The sequence below is a fragment of the Belonocnema kinseyi genome, chromosome 6 (genome assembly GCF_010883055.1).
Source record: "Belonocnema kinseyi isolate 2016_QV_RU_SX_M_011 chromosome 6, B_treatae_v1, whole genome shotgun sequence".
Classification (NCBI taxonomy): Eukaryota; Metazoa; Arthropoda; class Insecta; order Hymenoptera; family Cynipidae; genus Belonocnema; species Belonocnema kinseyi.
The window spans coordinates 129,906,208-129,932,719 of NC_046662.1; the positions used below are offsets into that span (position 1 = coordinate 129,906,208).

The 26,512-nt window shown below is 31.9% G+C and overlaps 1 protein-coding gene across 7 annotated transcripts in view; it reads right to left on the reverse strand.

Annotated features, from left to right (window-relative positions):
• Positions 1–26,512, reverse strand: part of LOC117175209 (uncharacterized protein CG43867) — a 629,535-nt gene that overhangs the window by 286,074 nt on the left and 316,949 nt on the right. For 2 of the 7 annotated variants that reach the window (XM_033364855.1, XM_033364854.1), the window contains exon 1: positions 5,184–5,345. The exons of the other annotated variants lie outside the window; for them this stretch is intronic. The gene's annotated coding sequence lies outside the window, so the exon portion shown is untranslated. Of the gene's footprint in view, positions 1–5,183; positions 5,346–26,512 lie in introns of those variants that run through there. 7 annotated transcript variants of the gene reach the window in all.

Below are 26,512 nucleotides of genomic sequence, written 5' to 3' on the forward strand. Positions count from 1 at the left end.
ACTCCTGAGACAAAGGAACAATCCAAACAGTGGATTTCCACAGGCGAACCAGCTCCAAAGAAGGCAAAGACCGTAAAGTCAGCTGGTAAGGTTATGGCTACTAGTGTCATTTCCCAAGTTTGTAAGACAAAATATTAATTATTCTAGAAAAAAGCCGGGGGGACCTAAAACTGGTATAATCGATAATTTTCTAAGTATCACATGCCCTTAATTAGTTTTATCTTGGTTTAACTAGTTTTTGAGGAATTTAATTATTTTTAACTCAGTTTCATTAGTTAAAAGTTATTTTTAATAAGCATTAAATAACTTTATAACTAGTAACTCATACATAATTTTCGACTTTCTCTATATAACACATTGAAAACCCAATAAATTATTTTTCAAAATGGCAGACGTGCAATTTGATAAAATGTATGTTGACCCAAATCACTAATATCTTTTCCCACCATTTGAATCGGACTGCTCAATTTCGAACAAACGAGAAGTATCAAGTGTAATTGAAATACCATTAGACCCTCTCTGCCCAACTCACAAGATAGAAGAAGAGACGTTTTGAAACATTAATTTCGAATTCTATTGCACCCCTAGCGAAGAAACGGAAAGGTTTCGGAAAGATCGCGTCGGAAGGATTCGGAAAGATTTCGGAAAGGGTTCGGAAAGAGGTTCCTTTCTGATCCTTTATGAATTGTATGGGAACTTTGCTTGCGATTTCTTTCCGAACTTCAAGCTGCCCCATAAAACTTTCCGATTTCTTTCCGAATGTCCCACTCGCCGACTTCTTTCCGATCATTTCCAAATATCGTCGAATGTTTCCGATTTCTTTCCGAATGTTACCGAATGTTTCCGGTTTATTTCCGAATGACTATCCACTTTACTCTTTCCGAATTTATCCAATTTCTTTCCGAATCAAATAAAAAATATATATTTTCGTAATCACGTACATTATTGCTGCACGTTATCACATCTAAATATTCCAAATTTCGAATATTCAATTTGCCCAAGTTTCATTTGTAATTACTACAATAATTCATTGATAAAATTCCTTCTTTATATGATGAAAATAATACACTATGAGATATAAATTGCACTGAGCTTGACTGAATGATAAAATGCCAAAAGAAGCATCGCTTTTTTCGATTTTCATATCCACCATAAAAAACAAGGCTTATTGAAAAAGCAACTAAGCACAATGACCTTTTTTACTAAAAGCACTATGGGAAATTAAGAATATCCGAAATTTCTTGAGATTTTAATCAAGAATCTTTGGAAAGCTCTGACAGCATGTCGTTTCCGCTTGTTCCCAGCGCCATTTTGATCTAAGATTGTCGCTTACTCACTCACTCACTTTCAGTAGTGAGATCGATTAACCCAATCGATAGTAAGCATTCGCTTGCGCTAATACTTGACTGAACCAAAAGAATTAAATGTCATTATATATTTGAAAAAATTGCGTTAGTGAATGTTAACCTCTGCTAATGATAATAATGATTCTAGCAGATATCACCAAAAAATACAACCACATTTAAGAGGCTACGCCAGTTTCTCACTTTCGAAAAATCGATTTTTTTGTGTGCATATTTCGATAGTATATTGTTCTAAGAATAATCTTCTGAATATGCCGAGACAAGCGACATGAGGCGTACGGAGCTTGCTGAGAAACGGCACCAAGAGATAATGAAGGACGCTCAGACAGCTCGTAGAAAAGCTGCAGCTGAGCAGCAATCATTTTATGAGCAAGCGGAAGGCGAAATGTATGGCCAATGGAATAGCAGAACAACTGTAAGTATGAATCAGTAGTCAAAACTTCAAACGTGTTTTTCTCGAAACTGCATTTTTCAAAATGGCTGCAGTTGTAACTCGAAAACTAATTAACCGATTAACTTGAAATTTTATACGGGTATTCAGGTTATTTTTATGCATCGGGTGAAGCACTATCTTTCTGATTTTCAAAAAAAATGAAATTTTGCAATGCGAAAAACGCATGTTTTTTTTAATGCAAAATCGCAACTTTTTTCAAAAATGCTGCCATTTTTTCAATTTTTGATATTTTAAAGAGATAGTGGTTCGTCCAGTGTAGAATCTCGTATAGTTTAAGGGAAAATTTTAACTGTTTGATTTCAGGCTTCCTGACGTGACATACAACTGCAGCCGTTTTTCATCTTTTTTTAGGACCTCCGCAGCGCCACATATAACTCGGCTTCAGATCAACATTTATATTTCAAATTTTGTAGAATTTTGTTTTTTAAGAGGTACTAAATATAATCGCAAAATTTTAGAACATTCGACTATATAGATTTTTTAATACCGAAAAACCCTTGATTTTAGACCCGTGAAACTGGTGTAGCCCCTTAAGTAGATATTTTTGAAAAAAGTTCCAAAAATCGTGCCTGCATAGACTGAACCATCCCATTGTATTTTAAAGCAAAATGTTCAACATCACAATTAAACTAAAGGAAATTCTGAAAAATTTACGGGCAAAAAAACCTTCTGTCTTTAATAAATGCCGAGTTATGGTCCTTCAAAGAACCCGGATTTTTTTAAAAAGAGGTGAAAAACCCCAATTCTGAAGTTGGTGCCCGTACTTTAGAACCTGTTAATTATACGAAAAAAATTTCGACAGTTCCAGTGAAGTAGATGCAATTTCGAGTTATTCTAAAAATGCAATGATCTAGCCAGAATAGGTGAGAAGTTATGGCCCCACAAAGTTGACCGTTTTTGACCTATTTTTAAGGGTAAATTACTCGTGTTCGGGTTTTTTAAAATACTTTACTTCTCCGTCAAACTACATAAGTGGTGCGAAAGAAGAAGTTTCAGGGCAGAAAATTCTGCGTAAATCTAAAAAATATATAATCTTCTAGTCTTCATAGATCAAGAGTTATGACTCTATAAAAAACTTCATTCTTTTGCTATTTTGAGATATTTATATCACTAAAAGTTTTTTCAAAACTGCTCGCTTCGTACATATCCTACAGAAAAACGTATAGAAAATAAATGATAGAAGACTAAATTCGGAAATTCGGAAGGCTATGGATGTACTGGAAAATGTACTGCGACCGTATTTGAGAATTTTGGTGTGATGCATGGATTTGCAGTACATTACAAGTTCACTTTTTCTCATTTTCGTTGTTGAAAAACAATCGATTGTTCAATAATTGTTTGAATAATATGCTTCATTCTATCAAGTGTGTGCCTATTTTATGTATTTACTTTGTGAAAATTACTTCCAGAATATCTGTTTGCAAAATTAAATATAAAAAATACAAATTAACTGATTTTAAATGGTTTATATATTATTTATAAAAAATGCTAATAAAGGGATCAGTTTTATAACTTTGTATTATTTAATGTAAAGAATGCTAAAAATTGAAAGATTATTTTATAAAATAAACCAGTTAATTGGTATTTTTTTCAATTAATTTCGACTACAGATATTTTGGACGTGATTTTTACAAAGGAAGGTAAACGTCCCAATAATCGTGAGCTTAGTCCCAGTAATCTTGATGCCAATTTTCTTTCTTTTTAGTTCTTTTGAATAAATGCAATGTCTATTGGCTATTATAAAATGCAAGAAATGAGTGGGTTTTATCATCAAATGTTACTTTTAACATATATTTGTAATCATATATTCAAATTAAATCCAAGTTTCACGATTACTGGGACCGTCACGAATACCGAGATTTTAAACATTAAATATGCACACAAATGATAGAGTGAAGCGTATTATTTAAACAGTTTTTGGACAATTTATTGTTTTCATATGAAAAAAGGAGAAAAAGTGAACTTGTAATGAACTACAAATGCATATATGCCACCAAAATGCTAAAATACGGTTGCAGTACATTTTCCAGAAAACACAGAGCCTTCCGAATGGAAAGGGTCAAACTTTCATGGTCATAACTCGTGAACTATATGAGCTAAAATATTTTTTTTTATTTGACGCAGGATTTAGCCCAGTGTTGGTCCAATTTTGGCAGCCGAAGGTCGGCTAAAGTTATTGGATCAATATCGGCATTTTAAAAGGCCTAGTGTTGAGTCAGTGCTGGCAGTCTATATTGGCCATTTATATTTGCCGATCCTTCACCGATGCTTGGCCCAAAATCGGCACTTTATTTCGCCATGAGTCTCACTTTTAGCACCTAATAAACAAATCTTACACGAAAGATAAACAGAAATTTTTATTGATAAATTATCAAAGTTCACGGTGAAATTTGTTAAGTTCTGTCATTAAAATTTTTGAATGTTTATGAAAGATTACATTTCCTGTCATTGCAAAAAGTTGTGAAGTAGGCTACAATGAAAAAAAAACGAAATATTACGAGAAAAAAATTTTAATCGATTTAAATTATTTATTTAAAAATTATTGTATTGATATTCCGGTTGACAGTTTGTGTATTTTACATTTACACCCCGACTGCTAGGCGATAGACTTAGGTATATTGATGTAGGTTCGATACCCCGTAGCGTTAGAAATTTTATTTGTACTATAATGTTCAAAATGTAATATATGGATTCAATCTAAACAGGACCATTAATATTTATTTTCGAAGTACTTGCAAGGAAGTAATGTTTATTTTTTAAATAACTTTTTTGTCATATTCTTAGACCTTAGACTATAGCAGTATTGGTACCCAGTGTTGGGCCGACAATGACAGCCAAGCCTTGGCTGCCAAGTCATGGCCGTAGTTATCAATCCGGCAATAGCGTGACGATGGCAGCTAGGTTTGTTCCAATATTGGTACCTAGTCTTGGGCCGACAATGGCAGCCAACCCTTGGCTGCCAAGTTCAGGCCATAGCTATCATTCCGTCATTGGCGCGATAATGGCAGCTGAGCTTCGGCAATATTTTTGCCGACTATGGGCCAGTGATGTGCCGTATGTGACTTCGCACTTGGGTAGTTATGCATATGTAAATTTCAAGTTATTTGCGAAAAAAAATATTTATCTTATTTACATTATCAATTTTCCAGCATTTATACGTCTCACGAAATGCACGTGTGTATTATCCTGTCAACGCGAATAAACTGAGAGATTAGCCTTTTATCTAAATAACTAAAACGCCAGATTGTTCGTGGGAAAGCCAGTCTTGGCTATATCTTATTAACGCTTGTTCATTATATAATTTACAAAAGAAGAAAATTACCAGTGATCTATAATGTAATCATTTTACAAAATATAAATCTTACCACATAACCGGCACGGCATGATGCTGATTGAAATAATCAATGTTCACTTTTTAAATTTGTTTACGTTTGATTTTTGTATATTTTATAAATTTAAAATGTCCATATAAAAATTCTGAAACATTTGAATTTATAGTATTGAAAATGAGTATAACGTGACAGCTGAATGCTAACTTAAAATACGTCGACCAACGTTGGAGAATGAATTGAACTGTGGAGTTTCCTAAAGTCGGTGACTCATGTTGGCTCGAAGCCAATAAGTAGAGGGGTTGGCCCGTAGCACTAAGCGCACCCAATATTCGTACGTCGTACACCACGAAATATATATGTATGCTACAATGGACAACAAAAGCTCTATTTTTCTTTCATGAAATAATGATTTCCAATACAAAACTAAAAAAATTGAAATTATCAAATCTAATTTTTTTCTTTATTTCGAATAATCAGGGAGTTTCATTAAATTATATAACAACATTATTTTATCGTTATCATTAATTCAAGTACTCATAACGTCTAGAAAATCCTTTCATTTCATACTTTCGCTGAACAAAATTTGGCTTAAACGGACTCCATGGTTCGTAACCAGCCCCTTGACCTGCTCGTTGGGGGCCTATTGTTCCGTCCGAGTCGAGTCCCGGCAGCACTAGTCCAGTCAATGAAGAATTTGAGAAAAAAATTCGTAAAAGTAGCATTTTTTCGCAGATACGTTGGCAATGGCTTTATAAAGATATTGTAAAAGGTCCCCAAACATACGTGTACGGCAAAGTTTCGAAATTTTGGAAAGTGTTAAACAATAACACGTTTTTTAAAATTACTCGAGAACTGTTGATTTTAGATCGAATATGGTGATGTGAAAAAATGTTCATAATTTTATAGGGCAGAAAAAAGGTTCTATCTATTGTGGACGTATTGTCAACGGCTGCGCTATTAAAATTGGATTAGGTCAACAATTCTTCTATTTCTAAACAAATAAAATAAAATCTCAAATATCCTGGAAAAAACGTCGGAAATATATCAGGTGATTTGTACTGGAACAAATGCAGGTTCCTGTTAACAAAAAAAAACGAGTAAGTCATTTGCATGACAAACTATCAGTATAAAATGAGCTCAACTTCAGTGTACAATTTGATATGTTTAAGGGGATGCTTTTGAGATGAAACTTCTTGTAAGTGTTCCTCCATTTTCATGCAATACATTTTCCAATTTGTAGGCCAGAATAATAATATTTAGGGCCTCTTTTAAAGCTTTAAACAAGTAAATTTAAAAATTTAAGCGGCGGGAACATTCAAACTGATAAGATAAAAGCCTATTAGGTATTTTCACTTAAATAAACAGCTAACTTCACTTTGTAGATTGCTGAAGGGAAAATAAGGGACCAAATGTATGGGATTCAGTTCATTTTTGCCCTATTTTGCTAACATCTTCGTAAAAGGTAATTTTTTCTTTATAAATGTAGTTAAAAGATAGTTTTTATTTTTTAATTACTATTTAATGAAGTAATAAAATAATAATAATGATGGTCAATTACAAATATATTACAGAAATAAAGTTTTGTTCCATGCATTTGATCCCTTTTCCCCCCCTCAGCTTTTAACAAAGTGAAGTTAGCTGATGGTTGAAGTGAAAATACCTAATTGAGGCTTTCATATCCCAACTTTTTCCTGCCGGCTGATTTGATTTATTTTTCCGGTTTATACTGTGGACCACTGATGCCAATGTTGGCACCCTGAGCTACTGCGCTTGCGTTGGGGCTGACCGCTCATCGGCCGCACTTGGTACGTGATTCAAAATTACATTAAAAACAATTCTTGTAACTTAAGTAAATAATTATTAAAATATCCATAAGGATATATACAAATTGTGTAACTTTGATTTCAGGCAAAAAAATACAACACATATATTATATTAATAACAGTTTATTTTCAGTGAATTCCAAAGACCAAATTATATTTTACAAAACATTTAATTTAAAAAGAAATTTTGTTTTAGAATTATTCAAATATTATCACTACTATATTCTGCAATTAGCTTCTATATATCAAGCTGCTGAAATATCAAATGGTATTTAGAAAAATTTATCTATTAACAAATATTTTGAGAAATATTAGTCTTTCAAATTCAATGAAAATAAACTGTTATTTATCAAATATATGTGTTGTAAATTTTTTTGTATCTGAAATCAAAAGTTACACAATTTGTATACATTTTGTGTAAATTTTAATAATTATTTATTTAAATTACAAGAATTGTTTTTCAATGTAATTTTCAATCGCGCTTCAAAGGGTAGACAACCAGCGCTCAACCCTAATGCACGCATCAATGAAAATTATTATCATTTTATTATTGCATTAAATAGTCACTAAAAAAGAAAAACTATTTATCAATTTCACTTATACAGAAAAATTACTTTCTACGAAGATATGAGAAAAAAGAGCAAAAATTAACCGATTCTCATGCATTTGGTCAATTGTTATCCCCTCAGTGCTCAACGAAGTGAAGTGAGCTAGTGATTGGAGTGAAAATGCCTTATTGTATATGTAGACGCTCATGACTTTTTCTATACATCCCGGCTTTAGTTTAAATGTCGACGGGCATGACTAACCTAACTTTTGGAAGTTGCATTAGGAAGTTATAAATTTATTCTAAGCGACTGGCACGCCCTATTAAATGAAAGAAATTTGAAAATTAGATAAATATTGTTTCAATTGGTTGCCTTATTAACAATTATTTAGGCTAATATCGCAAAGCGAATAGTTGCTTTGACAGGTATTCAGGTGGCTGACAGCGCGGTTCAGAACTCCACAACTCTGCATGAGCCAAAATTCAGTCTCCAAATGATACTTTCCCCTAGATGCCCACATGGGCACCTACGTTCAGAGGAATACATTTGAGACTTGAAAACTCTCTCAAATGATCATTGGGAGCCCAATGAAATTTGAGCTGCAACAAATTTAACACCAGCGTTTTTCTGTGTAATAGTCCGGGCATTTTCGATAAAGTGAAATTATTTGTATTATTATAATTAAAAATCGCAACTATTTAGTTGCAAATTAATCTGTGTTTGTTAAGGATTCAAATTATTTGCTTGAAAATCCTTTTCATTTCGCTGAATTCAACTATTTTTTGTATAAAATTTTGAATTGCAGACAATTGTTCCAGAAGTTATCATGCTCATCGCAAGCAATAATAAAAAACGTGTTTTGCGGGAGCGCCATATTTTCCCAGTCTCCTTCAATAGAATGTTGTTTACATTACCAAAAAAAATCTTGACATAGTAGATTTAACCCCTGAATGAAAATGTAAAAAGGTGAAGTTTTTAACCTCTACGTGTAAAGTAAATTCCATTACAATTTTCTAGTGCTTAGGGAATAAAGTACAAATTATTCCGAGTCATAGACATTTCAAAATTATGTTATATTTATTCTTAAATGTCTTATTCACTGCGTTTGAAAATAAAAAATTCATTTTTGTAATTATGGTTTTTTATAGGTTCTTCAGGATATGTTTGTAATTACTCTTATTCAAATTATCAAACAGGATATATTTTTCATAAAATAAAAAGATAGCTTAATGTGCATTGCATTAATTTTCTTTTATAATTTTCTTTTTATTTTTGAAATTTTCCTCATTGAGAACCTGCATTGCAGTGACGTCACGGCCACCCGAAGGCCAAGTCTATTGTCGGTAAAAGTGAGCAAAAAATTTTCGAAGGGTTCAATATCATCGAAAGAGGTAACCGTTCTTGCCCCCGCTCCTATTGCTGCCATTAGGACGCATAATGACCGCTGCTTCCGATATCATAGCTTAAATTTTGAAATTTACTTGTTTAAAGCTTTAAAAGAGGCCCTAAATATTATTATTCTGGCCTACAAATTGGAAAATGTATTGTATGAAAATGGAGGAATGCTTACAAGAAGTTTCATCTCAAAAGCATCCCCTTAAACATATCAAATTGTACACTGAAGTTGAGCTCATTTTATACTGATAGTTTGTCATGCAAATGACTTAGTCGTTTTTTTTTTGTTAACAGGAACCTGCATTTGCTCCAGTACAAATCGCCTGATATATTTCCGACGTTTTTTCCAGGATATTTGATATTTTATTTTATTTGTTCAGAAATAGAAGAATTGTGCAGCTAATCTAATTTAATAGCGCAGCCGTTGACAATACGTCCACAATTAATATATGATCAAGTATGAACTCAGACTTGAAGTGCAGAGAAAAGTAGTGCTTAAATTTGATTAATTTTAAATTCAGACTTGTAGCTTTTATAATTCAATTTTGCTGTGAATCCTGAAAAAAGTACAAAGTAACAGAAACCAAAAAAACATGAATAAGAATATTAAAAAAGTCCTACGTTAAAAAATGTGGTGGCCCTGACTTAGTTAACAAACAAAATATAGATATGGAAAAGAATGTTTATATTGCTTAAATAATTAAGGCAGGAAACCACTTGTCATGAGTCAAGTTGCCAGCATCTTACATTTATTGGTGTGTTTTCCTCCAATAGCATGTAGAAGAAATAGAATTTTAACATAAATGGACTGTGAATTAAAGAAAATTTGCATTTTGCCTGTTAAAAATGTTTAGGTTAATAAATAGTTTATTTATATATTGTCCTCATCCATGTTTTTAAATGCTTCAAGTCTGAATTTGAAATTGATCAAATTTAAACATTACTTTTCTCTGCACTTCAAGTCTGAGTTCATACTTGATCATATTCTAAAACTGCTTTGCTCTGCACTGCCTCTTGTATCTCTTTCTAATGTCTCCCTTTCTAATTGCACCTGCTACTGCTTGCTCTATGGTCCGCATCCGTGTTCGCTGTATCTTGAAGAAGTCTGTACTGCCGGGACTCGACTCGAACGGAACAATAGGCCCCCAACGAGCAGGTCAAGGGGCTGGTTACGAACAATGGAGTCCGTTCAAGCTAAAATTTTTGTTAAAAAATTTAAATTGTTTAAAGAATTAAAAATTAGTTAACAGATGACTGAGCCCAAGTGCGAATGGCCGGAGCTGAATAAACGGCCCAGTTTTGATCCAATTTTGGCAGCAAAAGGTCGGCTGAAGCTATTGGGCCAATATCGGCATTTTAATCGGCCCAGTGTTGAGCCAGTGCTGGCAACTTATATTGACTTTTTTTATTTGCCGATCCTCCGCCGATGCTTGGCCCAGTATCAGAACTTTAGTACGTCGAGTCTCACGTTTAGCACCTAATAAACAAATCTTACACGAAAGATAAAAAAAATTGTATTGAAAAATTTGCAAGGTTCACGATGAATTTTTAAAGTTCTGTCATTAAAATTTTTGAATGTTTATGAAAAATTACATTTTCTATCATTGCAAAAAGTTCCCAAGTGCGAATTGCCGGAGCTGAATACGCGGCCCAGTGTTGGTCCAATTTTGGCAGCCAAAGGTCGGATAAAGTTATTGGGCCAACATCGGCATTTTAATCGGCCCAGTGTTGAGCCAGCGCTGGCAGCCTATATTGGCTATTTATATTTGCCGATCCTCCACCGATGCTTGGCCCAGTATCGGCACTTTATTGCGCCAAGTATCACTTTTAGTACGAGGAACCATGATTCACGAGGATCAGCGAAATTCTGGCCCAGTGACGGCACATTACTGGGCCAAGTGTCACTTTCATCACGGCGAACCATGTTCTATTTATATCGGCCCAATTTTGAGCCAGTACTGGCAGGCTATATTGGCTTTTTATATTTGTTGATCCTCCACCGATGCTTGGCCCAGTATCAGCACATTCAGCACCAAGTCTCACTTTTAGTACGGCCCAAGTGCGAATTGCCGGAGCTGAATACACGGCCCATTGTTGGTCCAATTTTAGCAGCCTAAGGTCAACTTAAGTTATTGGGCCAATATCGGCATTTTAATAGGCCCAGTGTTGGCCCAGTGCTGGCAGCCTATATTGGCTATTTATATTTGCCGATCCTCCACCGATGCTTGGCTCAGTATAGACACTTTATTGGGCCAAGTCTCACTTTTAGTACGGGGAACCATGTTTCACGAGGATCAGCCAAAGTCTGGCCCAGTGATGGCATATTACTGGGCCAAGTGTCACTTTTACCACGGCAAACCATGTTTCATTTAAATCGGCCCAATGTTGAGCCAGTGCTAGCAGCCTATATTGGCTATTTATATTTGCCGACCCTCCACTGATTCTTGGTCCAGTATCGGCACTGTATTGCGCCAAGTCTCACTTTTAGTACGGGAAACCATGTTTCACGAGGATCAGCCAAAGTCTGGCCCAGTGACGGCACATTACTGAGCCAAGTGTCCACGGCAAACCATGTTTTATTTCAATCGGCTCAATGTTGAGCCAGTGCTGGGAGCCTATATTGGCTATTTATATTTGCCGATTCTCCACCGATGCTTGACCCAGAATCGGCACTTTGTTTCGCCAAGTCTTAGTTTTAGCACCTAATAAACAAATCTTACACGAAAGATTAAAAAAATTGATTGAAAAATTGTCAAAGTTCATGATGAAATTTGTTAAGTTCTGTCATTAAAAATTATTAATGTTTATGAAAAATTACATTTCGTAACATTGCAAAAAGTTGTAGAGCACGCTACTACGGAAAAAATCAAAGATTACGCGAAGAAAAATGGTAACCGATTTAAATTATTAAATTAAAAATGATTGTATTGATAATCCTGTTAACATTTCGTGTATTTTACATTCACACAACGTCACATAATAATAAATAATATGAAAAAGAGAGCTTAAAATTTGGTTCTTTTCTGAACTGCAGCTTATGAGGATGGCTTTTTCATAGAGTTTCAACTTGTCGGTTTAGCAGAGTGGTTAGCATGCCCCACTGCTAGGCAATAGATTTAGGTATATAGATGTAGGTTCGATACACCGTAGCGTTAGAAATTTTATTTGTAATATAATGTTCAAAATGTCATATATGTAATTCAGTCTAAACAGCACCACTAATATTTACATTCAAAGTACTCGCAATCAATTAATATTTATTTTTTAAATATCTTTTTTGTCATATCCTTAGACCGTAGCCAGTGTTGGGCCGACAATGGCAGCCAAGCCCTGGCTGCCAAGTTAAGGCCATAGTTATCAATCCAGCAATGGCACGAAGATGGCAGCCAGGTTTGGTTCAATACTGGTACCCAGTGTTGGGCCGACAATGGCAGCCAAACCTTGGCTGCCAAGTGCAGGCCATAGTTATCATTCCGTCATTGGCGCGATAATGGCAGCCGAGCTTCGGCAACATTTTTGCCGACTATGGGCCAATGTTGGGCCGTATGTGACTTCGCACTTGGGAGTATTTTAAAATTACCGATTAATGATTCTTTATGAAAAAAAGCTTTTAAGAAGCGTTAATAAACCTTAATATTTGGTAGAATTCAAATTTTTCGCTTATGGGATTTTCTTTGGGGACCTTTAACAATGGCCTAAAGTAATTCTCCCTCTAAATTTAAAAATAATTCTTATTTTCTGAAGAATTATTGAGAATATACTGAAACACAGAATTATTTGTAAACCGTGTTATCGTTTCTGAATAGTAGATAACCAAAAACCTTACCTTTTCCCATATTAAATTAATGGGGAACTTTATGGTCTTTGCGTGACCCCTAAATATTAACCAATTTCGCTAAAATTTGAATGAAACTTTTTTTTTGACATTTAAAAAAAAACTTGGGGGGGGAGGGGTTAAGAGCATAGAAATTCTAAAAAAAATTCGACGAAGTAGAAATAAGAACCACCCTAGTGCTCTACAATATTAGACCACATAAATAATGTTTATTGAGAAACGATGTTTTATTTATTTATATTATGGACTTTTACAAATATGGAATATTCTAGTTCGGATATTAATGATTCAACAATTTTATGTCGGGAATTTTAGTATTTGGGAATTTTCAAATTTAGTAATACATTGCAAACTGTTCGGGAATTTTCCTAATCGAGAGTATTAAAGATTTAAAAAAATGTTATTGCATGACAATTTTTGAAATTACAACTTTGCCTACATTATATTTTTATTCTATTTTTATTAAAAATTATTACGATGGGTATAGTGGAATATTTATTAATATTGGTTCATTAATTTTTAATTATTTAAACAAATATAATTTTTTATGGTAGTTTTCACAAAGGATTGACATTTTTGGTTTTAATGGGAGTTTTTAGGAAATCGTGGAGATGTGTTCGGGGTTTTAAACCCATAGGTCTGATACATGAAATACTTCGTTGTATAATTCTCTACAAGCCACTATTCTTTCCCGTCACAATTTCCGAAATCCTAAAAAATTATTCCAAATAATCAAAAAATTAGTTTTTCACCATGCACTTTAAATACACGGAGACATTTTTGATATCAATATTTAGTTCATTCAATATCTATAAGTAAAATAAAATGTAAGAATTTAGTGATAATCGGGCTACTGCTATAAAGATTCCTATCATACTAAGAGATGATGGTATTTCTCTATGTATTATTATAAACCAAAACGAGGAAAAACTAGTATTCACGTTTAGAAAAAGTCTTATTAGTAATATCTGCAACCGGGATTTTCAAGAATTCAAAAAGACTACACTAAAAACGCCCGAAGATTTCCGAGCTATTCCGTCTATAGCCGAGCACTAAATACACGGTAAAAAAAGTCCCTGTGGAATTTTCAAAGTTGTTGATATTTTGTAGTTTATGCTCTCTTGATTAAAAAATCCTTATGACAAAATCTCAAATTATGAACAGTTTTTGCGCAACGATGATTTAAAAGTCAGATTTTGGTACATATTTTTACCTGTAAAGTGATATCAGACTTTCTTGTCCACCCTTTGAATTGCTCTCGTGCAAGTTTATGCAGAAAACGAATTACACGGATAAACAATACGATGTAAACACGTTGGAAGTAATAAGCGCTAAGCGTTCGAGCCACGTGCTAAGCGTTTAGGCAACACGCAAAGTGTTCATATAAGCATGTTATCGAACTTCAAACGCGAAATTCGATTTTTATTATCGAAGGCGTTTGGTTGTCTGAATCAGTGATAAAAATAGCTGAGCGCTTATAGTCCGGGTGCTCGCGACAATTCTATGGACGTCATTTTAGTACTCACTAAAATTTCAGATTTTTTGTTTTCAGATTCAACAGTTCGAAATTATTTGACTAGCTAACAGCTGTTAGTGCATTTTGCAACAATTTATCGTTAAACTGGTCAAAAATTCAAATGAAGACAACATTTTTGATAGTTGTTCGTACCTAAGGAAACATCCCCAATGGGTTTCAAGAGTACTAATATGACGTTTTTTTCACTCGATTTTTTAACATGTTTGACAGCATGCCAGTCAACTTTGACACCACACAGGAGCTGCCAATCAAACTTCTCGTTAGTTTTTAGCATCCAAACAATCATTCCCCGTGGGTTTGAAGAGTACTACAATGATATTTTTACTCGAATTTTTGACATGTTTGCCAGCCTGCCAGTGAACTATGGCACCACCGAGAAGCTGCCAGTCAAATTTATTGTTAGTTCTTAGCATTCAAACAACCATCCCCCGTGGATTTCAAGAGTACTAAAATGACGTTTTTTTCACTCGAATTTTTGACCAGTTTAACGACAAATTGTTGCAAAATGCACCAACAGCTGTTGCCCAATCAACGAATTTCGAACTGTTGACTATGAAAACAAGAGAATCTGACATTTTAGTGAGTACTAAAATGACGTCCATAGAATTGTCGCGAGCTCCCGCAGTATTAAGTTGAATGGCCAGACAAAAGAATCGATACCCAGCGCTGCAATGGGACACTGATCAACAAGTTTATGTCAAGCACTCTAAAGCACCTTTTACAAAATTCTCCTTTTGTGCCAACGCTTTCATCCTACACACATCGCTAAGCGTTTAATAAAAGCACTCAGACTACAAAATAAACTCTCATCGTTTCTGTTTGGCTTTTATTCGCCAATTTTAATCAAGCAGTCTAAAAACCCTTATAAGGAATGCTTATAACGTTCTAACGTTCCCACTTTAACCTCAATGCTAAGCGTTTAAGAAAGCATCCAGACAACAATATCAACTCCTAGCGTTGCTGTTTGGCTCATATTAGCCAATTTGGGGCAAGTAGTCTAAATTACCTGATAAGCAATTCTTATCTCGTTTTTAAACTTAACTGCAACGCTAAGCGTTTAAGAAATCACCTATACAACAAAATCAACTCCCAGAGTTGCTGTTTGGCGCTGATCAGCCAGTTCAAGTCCACAATATTAATTTTATTTTGTTTCATGTCAAAGTCACTTGAATCACTTGAATCCACTCAATGTTACATATTAATTTTTTATTTTTCGATTTTAACAGGTGCCAGTTTTGAGTTGAAGTTTCCCATGTTAAATTCATGGGGAAAAATCACTTTTTTGAGTTTTTGGAATAATTTTTTAGGGTTTAAAAAATGTGACGAGAAAGTATGGGGGCCTGTTGAGAATTATCCAACGAAGAATTTTATGTATCAGACATATGGAGTTGACACATCTAACACACCCTCACGAGTACTTGAAAACTACCCTTAAAACAAAAACTGTAAATTCTTCATGAAATCGACCTTTGGAGCACTGCATTTTTATATTTTGTTTACTTAAAGTTATTACTATTGGTCTAGTGGGGTATTTATTATCATTGGTTAATTAATTATTAATTATTTAAACAAATTAAATTTGTTAACAATATGTTTAAAAAATTTGTCCCCCCCCCCCACTTCAAATTATTACTATTAGTCTAGTGGAATATTTGATAACATTAGTTTATTAATTTGGTATTGTTTAAACAAATGTAACTTTTTGGAATAATTTTTCTTTGAAAATTCGTTTTACCCTAAAAATTATCACTATTTGTCTATTATTATCTATTATCACATTTTTTGTTTTAAGGGTAGTTTTCAGGTACTCGTGGGTGTGTGTTAGGGGTGTCAAACCCATATGTCTGATAGATGAAATTCTTCGTTGGATAATTTTCTACAGGCCCCATACTTTCCCGTCACACTTTTCAAATCCTAAAAAATTATTCTGAAAACTCAAAAAAGTGATTTTCCCCATACATTTTACATGGGAAACTTCAAGTCTAAGCCGACACCTGTTAAAATAAAAAAAAAATAGAAAAATTAAAAATTACGGAATTTCTTTTTTTGGATTTGGACTAAAATGGGGATATCGTTGCCCTCTAGCTTGCAAAAAAGTTTTGCTATGCATTTTTGGACCACCCTAATATTCATGTTCTATACTCATAGTCGCTGAGTGCCACTTGATGACCGTTGATGTCATAGTCGTCCTTAGTCATTTATTTTCACCAAATATGAGACTACTATATGCTCTCTTAAACGCTTAGCGTCGAGGACCGTTAAAACAAGATAAGCATTCCTTATAAGGGGTTTTTTAGACTGGTTGAATAAAACTGACGAATCAAAGCCAAATAGTAACGCTGGAAGTTTATTTTTTTTTTCTGAGTGTTCTTATTAAACGCTTAGCGTTGAAGGTAGGGTGAAAGCGTTGGCACAAAAGGAAAATTCTGTAAAAAGTTGGTTTAGAGAGCTTCACATCAAGAATTCAGAATGTAATCTTTCAAACGAAAGTAGCGTTTATTATGCGTTTGTGAATTAACTATTTTTATCATCGATTCAGGCAACCAAACGTCCCTTGATAATAGAAACAGAATTTCGTGTTTGAAGCTCGATGACATGCAATTATATGAACGCTTTGCGCGTTGCCTAAACGCTGAGCGCTTACCACTTCCAACGCGATTACATCAATTATAAGTCTGTGCCATTCTTTTTCTGCATAAAGTTGCACGAGAGCAATGCAAAGGGTGGAAAAATATCTGTGATATGTTCCATTTCACAGGTAAAAATATGTAACAAAATAGAGCATAAACTAAAAAATATCAAAAACTTTGATAATTCCATCGGGACCTTTTTTACCATGTATTTGGTGCAGGGTCCTTTGTTATTTAAACTGTCAATAATTTACACATATAAAATAGAAGTTTTTAACCCTTTACAATTGAAAATTTTCAGATAAGTGCAATTAAACTGCAAATATTAAACCTTTACACTTTTATAAATTAAACAGCTCAAAGATTTCTGGTTAAAAAATATATATCCACGGTATCGTATCGAATGCTCTATAGTAAATTAAAACTAATCCTCCATTTCAAAGCGAAATAATAAAAATGTTAAGAAATTAAACAGATCCCTCTTCAAACTCAATAAAAACATTCTAATAAAAAAGTTCCTTTTGAAAACATACATATTAATGAATTAGGTTTAATTAAAATGTATAAGGTAGGGCTGATTCACATAGCCTTACTGATGAGTTCAGTGAGTCAGTCCGGGACGAAACATGAAGAATCTCATCTGGATTTTGAATTAGAAATAAATTAATATCTTTTAAGTTAATTGCAAAACACAAAACAAATAGATACTATCGACCCCAATTTCAATTATAAAATCGTCTTTACTGTAATAATACTTAGGCCATCATAAATGTCAATCATAAAAATAAAAAAATGTCCCTCTTCCAATTCAGAAAAAAATAAAAAGCAACACTCCTCTCCTCTTACTCAATGAATTTTTTTAATTACCCTCTTATAATTTAGAACAAAAAGAAAATAAATAATTCTTTTCTCAAACACAATTAAAATCTTGACAAGAAAAAAATAGCCTTTTCTAATTGAAAAAAATTGTATCCCTTTCAACTCAATAAAAAAGAGTTCCTCTTGTAATTGGAACAAAATGAAATACCAAAATTTACTTTATGTTCAAGGCTTTCTGTTTCAAAAGATTCAGTTTAAAATTGATTAGTTTTCAATATTTAATTTATAATTGCTCTTGTCGACATTTTTAATTGCAAATGTTGGAACTGAATGGATTAAATTAGTTTAAAGTTTGAATAAGACATTTCATTTTTCTTCATTATGAAGGCTTTCGTATTGAACAAGTTGAATTTTCAACGTTAAAATCGGTAAATTGTTTAATTTTGCACCAATTTAGAATCTTGTTATAAAATAATAAATGTCTGACTTTTTCATTGAATTGCATTAAGAAAAAGCAAAAATAATGAAAAACTTGATGCTGTTTGCAAATAAACAAAAAAAAATTTGTGAAAAAATAAGAGTAACTATTACTAATTATATAAAAAAATAAAAAGTTATGAAAATATGTAGTTTAATATGAATAAAATTTAATTTTGAGATACATTTTGAAAGCCGTTCGAACTTTATATTTCTATAATTTATTTTGCTGATATTATTGATTTTATTATTTGTTCTAGTTGAAAAAAATTATTTACTTTTAAAATTATTAATGTAGCTAATGAAAAAATTAATAATATTTGAGACCTCCATGACAAAAATGTTTAAGACATATACATGATCAGAAAAATAAATAAAAATTATATCACTTATATCCAATATAAATATAATAATTAAAATATGTAAGACTACAAATTAAGTTGCAAAGTAAAGAATCTTTGTACCTTTAAAGTTTTAAAAATTTCAAGTTTTGAAGGAACTATTTTTAAAAAGTAATGGTAATTGTAATTAAAATGTTTGAAAAAATAATTTGGTAGAAAGTCAGTAACAAGACTGATGAATGAAAAAATGGATTTAATGTCATTTAATATAATGTACATAATAATGTATAATATAATGAAAGCTTTTTTCGTGCTGCATTCTACCCCTGATAATTTTATTAAAAAATTTTAATTTGACGGAGATTTTCAATCAAATAGTTAATTATATTATTGCGAACCTCATTTCTGAAATAAACAAACTATAATCTATTAAACTCTATAATCAAACTTACTGTACTCATGACGCACAGTTGCAGGAAATGCACTTTTTTCATTTAAAAATGTCCAGAGCCTTCAATTTTCTTGCGATTGTGAATTTTTTGTTTTAATTAATTAATTTTTATTAATAATTTTTTCACTCAAAGCATGGAAAAACTAAAATTTTGTACATAACAATTTTTTACGCTTTAATAACTTATTGGGAAAACTTTATTTTGTCTTAAATGAATGTTTAGGGACTCATAGGATACAAATAATTTGTTTATTATTCCATTTATTTGTTAAAAACCAATTTTTAGAACAAATTGACAAATAATCTTATTATTGGTAAACATTTTTTTTTGCTAAAAGTGCTTCACATTAATGTATGGATGACATTTAATAACAAAAATAATTTTAAAAATCATAACAACCACTGTGATAAACAATTTTTGTGGCAAAATAAAACAAATTAAACAAATTAAAATTTTTGGCCATTTCGCATAGAAAATTTTGTTTACACTGGAAATGTTTTAAGCTATTCTACGAATGACTACTAGTCACAAAAATATTAGAAAAAGTTAGCGATAACCACTGTTATTAACAATTCTTGTAGCAAAATATTTAAACTTAAGGTTTTATCTAATTTAAATTTTCTTCGATGGCCAAGTGGGTTATTGTCAAACGATTTTGTATTGAGGGAATCTTAGCATGCAATGTTATGATAAATTTTCAATCTATTACGATTGAAAACCCGACTTTTTCCAAGTGAAACTGCCAACATTTGGAAATTGTATATGTAAATTGTTTATAAACATGTAAGTTGTTGTATTCCACTAATTATTCTCAAAGATAAACGTTAAATTTGAATATTTTGCCAAGAGAATTACTTATAACAATGGTTACTGTTAACTTCTCAAATATTTTTATGATTCAAATAAAATCTACTCGCTCGGTCTAAAAATGATTTTAACAAAGCTGTAGATCCTTTTAGGATGAACAATTTTTGTTTCATATCTTCTATCGTTTTCCAACGAATTTAATTGTTTTCTTTCTAAGTTAATTTTTTACGACAGAAACAAAAACTACTTATCATCTAAGAAAGTAATTCATGACAAAGTTGACCTTTTTTTTTATGTGCACAATTTTTGTCGATTTCTCTCTTCGTATCTTGCTCTGTTTGACTCCAAAATTAAAAAAAAAAATAATTAAAATTTTTTTAAATTTTTCATTAGTTTTTCTGTGATCAAAATTTAAATTTATGATTTTTAAACAAAATTCATATAGTTATTAAGATAATTTTGTAAATAGTAAATTGTTCGTAATTTCGCGCACTATAAATGGGTGTCCATAGAATTTTCATATCTTGAACAAAGTGGTCTCAAAAGTTTTTAAAAAGCTTCAACATTTTGAATTTTTATCAAAAATAGCTGGTTAACGAACTTGATCTTTCTTTCTTTTCCCTCAAACTGTGAGCCACATCACTTTCCAATCCGACTAGTCTTGCGAAATCTATCCGGTATATAGGCGACCGCAACAACAACAACAACAACAACAACAACGACGAAGACGATATTTTCCTCCTCTTGACTTTTTACCATATCACGCTTGCTTGGCTTCAGATGTCCATTTTCGTTTGGTTTTTTGGATCTTAAAAATACTACAACTTTGGTAATTTTTATTTTATCAAAAAGAGTCATTGAGATAAATTATTCGCATTTTTGTGTACTATAAATTGCTGTTGATAGAAATTTAAAATCTTAAAAAAAGTGTTCTCAAAAATTTTAAATTCAAACTTTTTGAATTACTATCAAAAATGACTGGATAACGAATTCGATCTTTCTTTTTGTCCCTCGAACTGTGAGCCACAGCACAGTCCAATCCGATTAGTCTTTCGAAAGTTTTCGGCTATACAGACGACAGGACTAACAACGACGACGACGACGCCGGACAGGCCGACACCAACGTAAAAACTTTTTTTCTGACTGAGCAGGCCTCAAAACGTCGACATTTAATGAAATCCACTCTAGTAATTTTTCTAAGCCAGTTACTAAGATAATCTTGTAGGGCCTTGAAAAAGTAACATTTTCCTTCTCTTGACTTTTTCCCATATCACGCTTTGTTTGGCTTCAAATGTCCATTTTCGTTTGGTCTTTTGGATATTGAAAATACTATGACTTTGGTAATTGTTATTGTTATCAAAAAAAGTCATAGAGATAAATTGTTCGTATTTTTGTGTAATATAAATGGGTGCCGATAGAATTTTCAAATATTTAACAAAGTAGTCTTAAAAATTTTTAAAAGCTCTATATTTTTGAATTTTGATAAAAAAATGACTCGTTAACGAACTGAATCTTTCCTTTTGGTCCCTCAAACTGTGTGCTAAAGCACAATCCAATACGATTAGTCTTTCGAAAGTTTACCGTTATACAGACTTATGAATACACTTAATGCATGAATAAACTAATTTAATTAATTGAGCTGCTATACACAGAGAAAAATGGTAAAATAATTTTTATTAAGAGTGCTGTATTAGATTACAAATTATTATGATACTAGTGGCTATTGCTCGAGTACAAGTACTCCTTCTAAACTGTTAAGTTGTGATTACTTGATCACATCCTTCCTATATCTATAAATAACTGTTTAATAGACTGATAAAATTAAATGTGATATAGATAATACTTTGATTCATTTTAATAAAGTACCTTTTTTAAAAGATACCTTATTTAGTAAATCCTAGTTAAAATATATTACTACTTATAGTTAAGATTAGAGTCGAAATAATATGCGTCGTGCAATGTTAAATATTCGAGGCTCTTGGAGACGCTCGTATCCTGAAAAATTTCGTTTTTGTTTTGTAATGAATTATGTATACTGCAACCCTTCAAATGTTGTTTCAGGAATAAAATAAAAAATTAAAGAAACGCCGTTTACTTTACTTACCTATGTTTGTAATTTATTATAATAATATACTATAATTTATTATACCATATAATGTGCATTCTTATATTTGATGAAAATGTATAGATGATTACGAGCTTTTAGAAAAATTTTATAAATGTCTTAGTATTTGAAAATTTGCATTTTTAAGACTTATTTCTTGACTTAAATGTTCTAATAAATTATTTATTGTAGCTGCTTTGGTTTTTACTTTCAGATTTTTACTAAATCAGATTAGGGGTCATTCACAAAATACGTGATATTTTTAGGAGCGGGGGGTGGGGCATGCCGAAATATCATTTCCCATATTAAAAGCAATGGAAAAAGTACGACGTAGGGAGAGGGGGGGGGGTGAAAGTTCCTGGAAAACGTTTCAGGTACTTTGTGAATGGCCCCTTAGTAGAATTATAATAATTCGATTCTTTTTCTAGGCTGGAAAGTTCCCTTAAAATTTAATTACTTTTTTTCTTATAATGCAACTGAAAGTAATAAATCAATTAAATGGTCGAGATTTACAATTTGAACAAAAATCACAAATCAAATGAATATTTTAATAAAAGCTTTAACTATAAAAATTTAAATAAATTAAATTTAAGTAGTTTGATTGCACCTTTTTTAAATCCACCTATTCATATAAAATGTGTGACAAAAAAAATAGATTTCTTTTTTAGCCCTGGCCTTTCAGCGTAAAATCTTGGCTGAGATTTTGTCAAAGACAATCCAAGCGATACATTAGCGTAATTAGCTAAAGCGTGCGGAGGCTTAGGTTTTAGGTTGTTTAGGCAGGGTTCGAATCCCCCAGCGGGTGCGATTTTTCATAGCGTTTGAGTGTGCGATTATGTTTGTAAGTGACCGTAAGTACAATTTCGTAATTTCAAAAATAAAGTGCAATTAATATAAATAAAATCTTTTTTTGTGCAAATTTATCATTATATTCAATCATCTGTTTCGAGCCTGCCTCACATTTTTAAGCATATATAAGAATGTCTGTTTATTTTTCTTACTTTCCTTATAACCTGATCTTCCATTGATAACTAACTGACCAACCTTTCATTGCTCTAATCTACTATCTTCGAGAATAAGCGTGTTCGAACAAAGCCTATCATAGCAAGCGACCGTTCATTGCTGTATACTCTACCTCCTACTGCACACGCGTTCTTACACTCAGTCCCTAACGGTCGAAACCTTTTGCTACTCTAGACACAAGCTTTTAGTCTGAACCATTTAACTGCCATTCCTAATATTTTTATATTAATCTTTGCTAGATGGCCCAACGTGAAAATGAATTCCTTTATTTTTCTTAGACTGAGTCACCTATTTCTAATAATAATGCCCAGGTTTTCAAACTAGATTTCTCTCCGTGTATGAGATCTTTTTTCAAATTTGTCCACGAATAATAATAACGAAATAATATTTAAACAAATATTATTTTGATAAAGTGACATAAATATTGAACTTAGCTACGTATTTCCCTTCTTATAAATTTCAGCTATTTATTTCACTTTAACCTAAACTCAGCTTTGATCTAAAAGTCAATTAGTTTATTGGAAAAATGTTAAGAAATTGAGAAAAAGATTAATGAAAATCTTTTAATATTGCAGTAATTATGAAAACATTGAACTATGTATAAAAGTGTATCCTTTTCCGAAAACTTGACATCTACTACCTCAATCTGAATAATGAGTATTCAATTAAAAAGAACTGATTAAGAAGTCTTATTAACTTCGAATAACTTCGATGCTTCGAACAAATGCAAACAGTTGTTGCGATAATCTTTTACAGCCTTTAAACAGGAACTTTCTTTTTATCGAGAGAAAGTTAAATTTTCGTTGAAAACTATTAATTTCAACAACAAAAATCGAAGAATTTATAATAAAATATTTCTATTAAAAAAAAATTAAAAGAATTTTCAACTAGCATTATAAATCTTCAACTAAATAAATGAAATTTTCAACAAACCAGTTCGACTTTCCACCAAACAGTTTAATTTTTAAAAATAAATTCTCGACACGAAAATGTTATAGTAAACGTTCCAACCATAATACGAATATTAAAAAAAAAAACAGTTCAATCCTCAATGAAAACATATTATTAATTTTTAACCGAGGGGCTATTCACTTCGAAGTCCGTTGAATTCAACGTAACATCAATTCAGCAATGTCGTGCGACTTCAAACGTACTTTCGTGACTTCGTGTGACTCTAGTTCTTGAATTCGTTATTTGTCGACTTCGATGAATTCAAGCGATGACTGTCGACTTCGTGCTGACTTCGTCCTGACTTCATGACTCGGTTTGACTCGGTTTTTCTGGTAATTATTTGTGTACAAAATAATTTTTCCATTTTTTTTTATTATCAAAGATTAAGTGTCTCGATAACTTGAAATAAAATTAGCAACGCAAAAATGCCAATAATAACGATATCGAAGAGCTAAATGGTTCAGAATTGGCTGGTTTAAAGCCGACAATTAGTTATACACCAAATTTGCCGCATTTTTTACATAAAATATTTCTAGGTTTCTTTATATGGATCTCTTATCATCTTGATATAAGGTTAGCGGAATATAAAATATTAATTAATTAAAAAAGTGCGGAAATGTTTTTTTACAAAAAAAAAAAAAAACATAGGAAACAAAAAATGTCAAATTACTGATAGAATAACTTTGCATTAAAAAAAATTTATTTCGCTTACTTGAGGGACATTTAAGAAAATATCATTATTTTTTGTTAACACTTTAAAACCATGATTAAGAAATAAAATAGTCGTGTTCAACACGTATTCAGATATGTAGAAGAAAGTGTACATCCTCGAAACTTAACGGTCTAAATTTTCATACCTTGTGGCGTAAAAAATAGAATTTCATGGATTTTTAAATATTTTGTACGAATTAGGTAATTCTTTGAGACTTAACTAAAGAACTACAAAAATATAATAAAATAGTATTATTTAACACATATTTCGATATACAAAAAGAAATTTACATCATTGAAATTGATGATATAGTCAACTGAAGAACAATAACTATTTTATATAACGGTCTTGTTTAACACATTTTTTAAAATCCAGTAGAGTGAATGACGCCGGAAAAAAATCTTAGATACTAATGCACCCAAGTGGGGAATTTCAAACGAAGAATTTGTCAGGCTCTTTACTTGGGGTGATTGCTACAGATATTAATCAGCAAACTGGGTCGGAGCGGTGTTGCGGAACGAGTGTGTTATTTAAATAAATAACGCAATCATTCTAGATCAATCTGAAAATTCTGTAACCCTTTCCCGCAATTCCTCCCTTTTTTGTAATAATGATAATAATAATAATTATAGAAAAGAATAAGCAGCGTTGAAAATCAGCAGGTTAAACTTTAACGCTATTCAGTGTGAGAAATGAAATTTTATGGATTTTCGGCTATTTCGTACCCACTGGGTACGATTTTTAAATAAATTTATATAGAACCATAATAATTCAATACAACAGTCTTATTTTACATATATTCATATATATAGGAAGTAATGTACATCATTAGAACTGTACTCTTTTAGATTCTCATTTAGAAGAGTGCAATGTAATCGTCCAAATTTTTCATGTCTGATTTTTAACGGATCTTTACGTTTCAGCAGACACAGAGTCAGAAAATCATAAAATATTTATTTCCCATCGAAAATGAGTTACTCATAACCTAAAAGTGTATTATTAGTTAGGTTATCGTCCATCGAGGCTTTTTTAATCAAAAGTACTAAGTACTTCTATTTAGTCGAGAGAAACCGGAAGACGTCTAAATCATAACCAAAATGCATTACTTGTGAATTGTACTTCTAGCGTAGACTTTTTGAATGATAAAATATCCATTTCCACGCGAAAATAAACGACATAACCTAAAAAACATTCCTAGTGAATTTCTTTGGCTATTTAATTTTCTCCATAAAAAAACAACGATTTAATTGAGAGGAAACGGGCAACCTAGAAGATAATATCCTAAAACTGCATTATTTGTCAATTTTATTACCAACTTACCCCATTTTCGTCATAAGATATTGGTTTCCTTCGCACCAAAAAAGTAAGAGATAACCTTAAAATGCATTTTTGAACTGTATTTTCTAATTAAGCCCTTTCATGGCCAAAATATATTTATTTAAACCGACAAAGAAAGAAATAACCTACAATTGCATAAATTGTAAATTATCTCGGCCATTCAATCTTTTTCTAACAAAAAAGTACCGTTTAGTCGAGAAAAAGCGGAAGACCAACAGTACATAATCTAAAGATGCATTATTTCTGAATTTTATTTTTAACATCGTCTTTTCCCATAATAAAATATTAATTTCCCAACGAAAATAAGCGAGGTACCAAAAAACCACATTATTAGTGAAATTTATTGGCTATTTAATAATTTTGTTATTAAGAAATAATAATTAATAAGCATTAATGAAAAGTCATTGAATATTGTTTATATTGTATAATTCCATATTTTATTTCTCTCTTGGTTTTTTCTTGCAAAAAATACTCATGATAGATAGGCCACAAAAGGGGAATCTAACATAAAATTGTTTCAAGAAAAAATAAAAATATTGTTTATTTTAATTATTAATAATTTTTTAGTTG